This window comes from Macaca fascicularis, chromosome 15, assembly GCF_037993035.2.
Source record: "Macaca fascicularis isolate 582-1 chromosome 15, T2T-MFA8v1.1".
NCBI lineage: Eukaryota > Metazoa > Chordata > Mammalia > Primates > Cercopithecidae > Macaca > Macaca fascicularis.
The window spans coordinates 62,804,955-62,811,346 of record NC_088389.1 but is presented as its reverse complement, the minus strand read 5'-3'; positions in this window follow the sequence as shown (position 1 = coordinate 62,811,346).

Genomic DNA, 6,392 nt, shown 5'->3' with positions numbered 1-6,392 from the left:
GCCTGGGCGACAGAGCCAGACTGTGTCTCAAAGAAAAAAAAAAAGAAAGAAAAGTATAGGCCAGGCGTGGTGGCTCATGCCTGTAATGCCAGCACTTTGGGAGGCTGAGGAGGGCAGATCACTTCAGGTCGAGAGTTTGAGACAAGCCTGACCAACATAGAGAAATCCCGTCTCTACTGAAAATACAAAATTAGCCGGGCGTGGTGGCACATGCTTGTAATCCCGGCTACTCAGGAGGCTGAGGCAGGAGAATCGCTTGAACCAGGGAGACCGAGGTTGTGGTGAGCTGAGATTGCGCCATTGCACTCCAGCCTGGGTAACAAGAGTGAAACTCTCTTTCCAAAAAATAAATAAATAAAATAAAAATGAAAAAAAATAGAATACTTCATTAATAATTTTTTCTGCCAGACACGGTGGCTCACACCTGTAATTCCCGCACTTTGGGAACCTGAGGCAGGAAGATTGCTTGAGCTCAGAAGTTTGAGACCAACCTGGGCTCAACTCTACAAATATATATTTTTAAATCAGCTGGGCATGGTGGCACATACCTGTGGTCCCGGCTGATCAGGATGCTGGTTGAGAGGATCACCTGAGCCCAGGAGTCTGAGACTGCAGTGAGCTGTATTTGTACCACTGTACTCCAACCTGGACAACAAAGTGAGATTCTATCTCAAAAACAACTTTTTTTTCTAAGTGATTACATGTTGAAATCATATTATGTATCTATTGGGTTAAATAAAATATTAAATTAATTCATCTTTTAAAGAAAACTTTTTAATATGGCTACTAGAAAATTTAAAATTTGAACCCAGGAGACAGAGGTTGCAGTGAGCCGAGATCGTGCCACTGCACCCCAGCTTGGGCGACAGAGCGAGACTCCGTCTCCAAAAAAAAAAAGAAAGAAAATTTAAAGTTATAATGTGGCTTGCATTATGTTTCTGTGGGATAGCACTGCTAGAGAGAAATTGTGATGAAGACCCATGGGAAATGTATCAAAGTTGAAATACATGGAAAACTTAACTAAAGGGTTTAATAAGTAAATTTCAATAACTTTTTTAGCAGTGGGTCAAAATTATAAAGTGGCAAAAACATTAACTTTTCGTAAAATAACCCTTACTAATGAAATTTAATGGTATTTGCATTTCATTACTCTGCCAATTTAATAATTGGTATTTGGTTCTAAGTCTGTTAAAAGGAGTTTTGAATATTCTGTTACCTACTTGCATGTGCATTTGTTTTTTGTTGTTTGTTTGTTTGAGATGGAGTCTCACTCTGTTGCCCAGGCTGAAGTGCAGTGGCACGATCTCGGCTCACTGCAACCTCTGCCTCCCAGATTCAAGCAATTCTACTGCCTCAGCCTCCTGAGTACCTGGGATTATAGGCGTGTGCCACCATGTCTGGCTAATTTTTGTATTTTTACTAGAGACTGGGTTTCACCATGTTGGCCAGGCTGGTCTTGAATTCCTGACCTCAAGTGACCTGCCTGCCTCAGCCTCCCACAGTGCTGGGATGACAGGTGTGAGCCACCATGCTGGCCTGAATGTGCATTTGCAATTACAAATGTAGTGACCCAGGAATATTGTACTGACACTCACATTCTAGTAGATGCACGGCCAAAAACAATTTGATTTCCCAAAATGGTCAACATTACTTGGTAAGGTTCCCAACAAAACAAAGTACATTTTCCCTACATTTACACAGGAGTTTGGTTCCTGGAAAATTCAGTGAATGTTAAAACCATGCAAAAATACTTTTCTTCATGTGTATGTGGAGTGGGGGTGTGTAAAACAGAATAAGCTCAGATCACTATAAACAGATTTTTATCTTACAGGAATCTCTGGTGATAACAGTGGAAAATCCTCAAAGACACAAAACAATTATTTGCTATGAAGAGAGTTTGGCATCCCTGCCCTCCCCCATTACATGCCTATAGCGTCTCAATATTTTGTAAACTTTTTTTGGGGGGAATAATTATAGATTTGCAGGAACTTCCAAAGAAATGTCCAGGAAGGTCCAGTGCACCCTTCACTCCATTCTCCCTCAATGTTAATATCTTCCATGGCTACAGTGCAGTATTAAAACCAGGAAATCAACATTGGTACAATGCACAGAGCCTATTCAGATAGGAAACCAACATTGGTATAATCCTCATAGCTTATTCAGACTTCACCCATTATATTGCAGTCATTAGTGTGTGTGTATATGTCTTGCTTTATATAACATTACCACATGCCTAGCTTTGTATAATTACCATTACAATCAAGATACACAACTATTGAGTAGGGAGGGATCATGGCGGTAGGGAGGCAGGACTAGACTGCAGCTCCCACTTGGACGGACAGAGCAGTGTGTAGACTCTCGCATTGTGAACTTTCGCTCCAGAAGTACTGCAGGAATAGATCAGGAAAAACCAAGAGAACTCACAGACCCTAGGAAGGAAGCAGATTGCTCCTGCAGGACCTGGGAGACACCCTAAATACTGTGCTGGTATCCATGGCTGAGAGACCTACAGATGGTCACATCACATGACTCTGTGCAGACAACCCCCAGTATTAGCTGGGAGCCTGGTAGACCTGCTGGGTGGCTTGATCCAGAAGAGAGATAACAATCACTACAGCTCTGCTCTCAGGAAACCACATCCCTAGGAAAACGGGGAGAGTACCACATCAAGGGAACACCCCATGGGACAAAAGAATCCAAACAACAGCCTTGATCCCTAGACCTTCCCTCTGACAAAGCCTACACCATGAGAAGGAACCAGAAAACCAACTCTGGTAATATGACAAAACAAGTTATTTAACACTCTGCAGAAATCACACCAGCTTAGAAGCAATGGATCCAACCAAGAAGAAATACTTGATTTACCTGAAAAAGAATTCAGAAGGTCAGTTATTAAGCTAATCAAGGAGACACCAGAAAAACGCAAAGCTAAATTTAAGGAAATAAAAAAAATGATACAAGAAATGAAGGGAGAAATCTTCAGTGAAAAAGATAGCATAAATAAAAAAACAATCAAAACTTCAGGAAACAATGGAGGCACTTAGATAAATGCAAATGCTCTGGAAACTCTCAGCAATAGAATCAACAAGCAGAAGAAAGAACTTCAGGGCTCGAAGACAAGGTTTTCGAATTAACCCATTTCAACAAAGACAAAGAAAAAAGAGTAAGAAAATACGAACAAAGCCTCCAAGATGTCTAGGATTATGTTAAACCACCAAACCTAAGAATTATTGGCGTTCCTGAGGAAGAAGAGAAATCTAAAAGTCTGGAAAACATATTTGGGTGAATAATCAAGGAGAACTTCCCCAGCCTTGCTAGAAACCCAGACATCCAAACACAAGAAGCTCAAAGAACACCTGGGAAATTCATCGCAAAAAGATCATCAACGGCTGCGCGCAGTGGCTCAAGCCTATAATTCCAGCACTTTGGGAGGCCGAGGCAGGTGGAACACTTGAGGTCAGGAGTTTGAGACCAGCCTGACCAACATGGTGAAACCCCATCTCTACTAAAAATACAAAAATTAGCCAGTGTCATGGTGCATGCCTGTAGTCCCAGCTACTCGGGAGGCTGAGGCAGGAAAATCTTGAACCCAGGAGGTGGAGGTTGCAGTGAGCAGAGATTGTGCCACTGCACTCTAGCCTGGGCAACAGAGTAAGACTCTGTCTCTAAATAAATAAATAAATAAATAAATATCATCTCCAAGGCACATTGTTGTCAGGTTATCTTTTTTTTTTTTTTTTTTTTTTTTTTTTTTTTTGATACGGAGTTTTGCTCTTGTTGTCCAGGCTGGAGTGTAATGGCGCCATCTCAGCTCATCACAAGCTCCGCCTCCCGGAGTTCAAGCGATTCTCCTGCCTCAGCCTCCTGAGTAGCTGGTATCACAGGCATGCACCACCATGCCTGGCTAATTTTGTATTTATGGAAGAGTTGGGGTTTCTCCACTTTGGTCAGGCTGGTCTTGAACCCCAGACCTCAGGCGATCTGCCTGCCTCGGCCTCCCAAAGTGCTAGGATTACAGGCATGAGCCACCGCGCCCGGCCCTGCCTAGACTGGCGTTTTTTTGTTGTTGTTGTTTGTTTGTTTGTTCGTTGAGATGGAGTTTCGCTCTCGTTGCCCAGGCTGGAGTGCAATGGTGCGATCTGGGCTCGCCGCAACCTCCAATTGCCTTTTTTTACTTAGTATAATTCACTTGAGGTTCATCCAAGTTGTATGTATCAATAGCTCATTCCCTTTTATTGCTTCGTAGTAGTCCATGGTTTGAATGTTCTGCAGTTCAGCCGTTTATCTATTGAAAGACATTTAGAGGCTGGGCGTGGTTGCTCATGCCTGTAATCCCAACACTTTGGGAGGCCAAGGCAGGCAGGATCACTTGAGCCCAGAAGTTCAAGACCAGCCTGGGCAACATGGCAAACCCCCGTCTCTACAGAAAAATGAAAAATTAGCCAGGCTTGGTGGTTCACACCTGTAGTCTCACCTACTTAGAAGGTTGAGGTGGGAGGATCACCTGAGCTTGGGGGACAGAGGTTGCAGTGAGCTGAAATTGTGCCAGTGCACTCCAGCTTGAGTGAAAGAGTGAGACTCTGTCTCCAAAAAAAAAACAAAAACAAAAACAAAAAACCTTTAGATAGTTTACAGTGTTTGGCTATTATGAATAAAGCTGCTGTGAACATTATCACAAGCTTCTGTGTGAAAAAATATATATATATTTATCTGAGATAAATGACCAAGTGCGAAATTGCTGGGTCATATGTTAAGTTCATTTTGGGTTGTTAAAAAAACAGCTGTGGCCGGGCGGGGTGGCTCATGCCTGTAATTTCAGCGCTTTGGGAGGCTGAGGCTGGCAGATCACGAGGTCAGGAGTTCGAGACCAGCCTGATCAACATGGTGAAACTCCATCTCTACTAAAAATACAAAAATTAGCAGGCTGGGCGTGGTGGCTCACACCTGTAATCCCAGCACTTTGGGAGGCCAAGGAGGGCAGATCACGAGGTCAGGAGATCAAGACCATCCTTGCTAACACGGTGAAATCCTGTCTCTACTAAAAATACAAAAATTAGCCAGGCTTAGTGGCAGGCGCCTGTGGTCCCAGCTGCTTGGGAAGCTGAGGCAGGAGAATGGTGTGAACCTGGGAGGCAGAACTTGCAGTGAGCCGAGATTGCACCACTGCACTCCAGCCTGGGCAACAGAGCGAGACTCCGTCTCAAAAATAAATAAATAAATAAAATAAAATACAAAAATCAGCCAGGCATGGTACTGTGTGCCTGTAATCCCAGTTACTCAGGAGGCTGAGGCAGGAGACTTGCTTGAACCCAGGAGGCAGAGGTTGCGGTGAGTTGAGATCGCACACTGCACTCCAGCCTGGGCAACAGAGTGGCATTCCGTCTCAGAAAAAAAAAAAAAAAGAAAAAAGAAAAGGAAAAAGAAATAGCCCAAGTGTTTTTCAGAGCAGCTGTACCATTTTATGTTCCACCCAGCAAAGTATGAGTGACTCAGAGTCTCTGCATCCTCACAAGCTCTTGGCATTATCACTATTTTTATTTTAGCCATTCTTAGTATTTTGACAATCAAAATTTGCTCACAAATTTCTAAAATATTATCTAGGTGGTAGCATTGCGTCTATTGAGAATCGTTAGATGACTGGCTCTCAAACGAGGCTGTGCATTCAGATTGCCTAGAGCACTTTATAAACATACCTGCGGCTGGGCCCCTGCTTCAGAGATTCTAGTTTAATTGGTCTGGGATGTGACCTGGCCATCAGGAATTGTAAAAGCTCCCCAGGTATTTCATTGTACAAACAAATTCATGAATCATTGATACTATTCCCATGTCTCACTCATTTTAGTCCTAAAGTTTCAAGATCCTATGGATGAGATAAATCAAGGGTTGAGGCCAGGCACAGGGGCTCATGCCTCTAATCCCAACACTTTGAGAGGCCGAGATGGGCAGATCATGAGGTCAGGAGTCTGAGACCAGCCTGGCAACATGGTGAAACCCTGTCTCTACTAAAAATACAAAAATTAGCTGGATGTGGTGGTGTGCACCTATAATCCCAGCTACTCAGGAGGCTGAGGGAGAAGAATTGCTTGAACCTGGGAGGCGGAGATAGCTGTGAGCCAAGATCATACCACTGCACTCCAGCCTGGGTAACAGAGCAAGACAATGTCTCAGGAGGGAAAAAATCAAGGGTCAAGATCATTTCTCCAGAATAAGTAAGATTTATAGTCAGCGTGGTATTTTCTCAGCAGAATGTCAGTAGAGCTCAAAGGGGAAGCAAAAGTAACTGTGGCCTAACATGCTGGGTTATAAGAAGAAACTTCTTAAAATAGATATATAAGACTAAAACTAAGACCAAATTACATGAAAACAAACCACAAATGCCTAGGACGTATTTC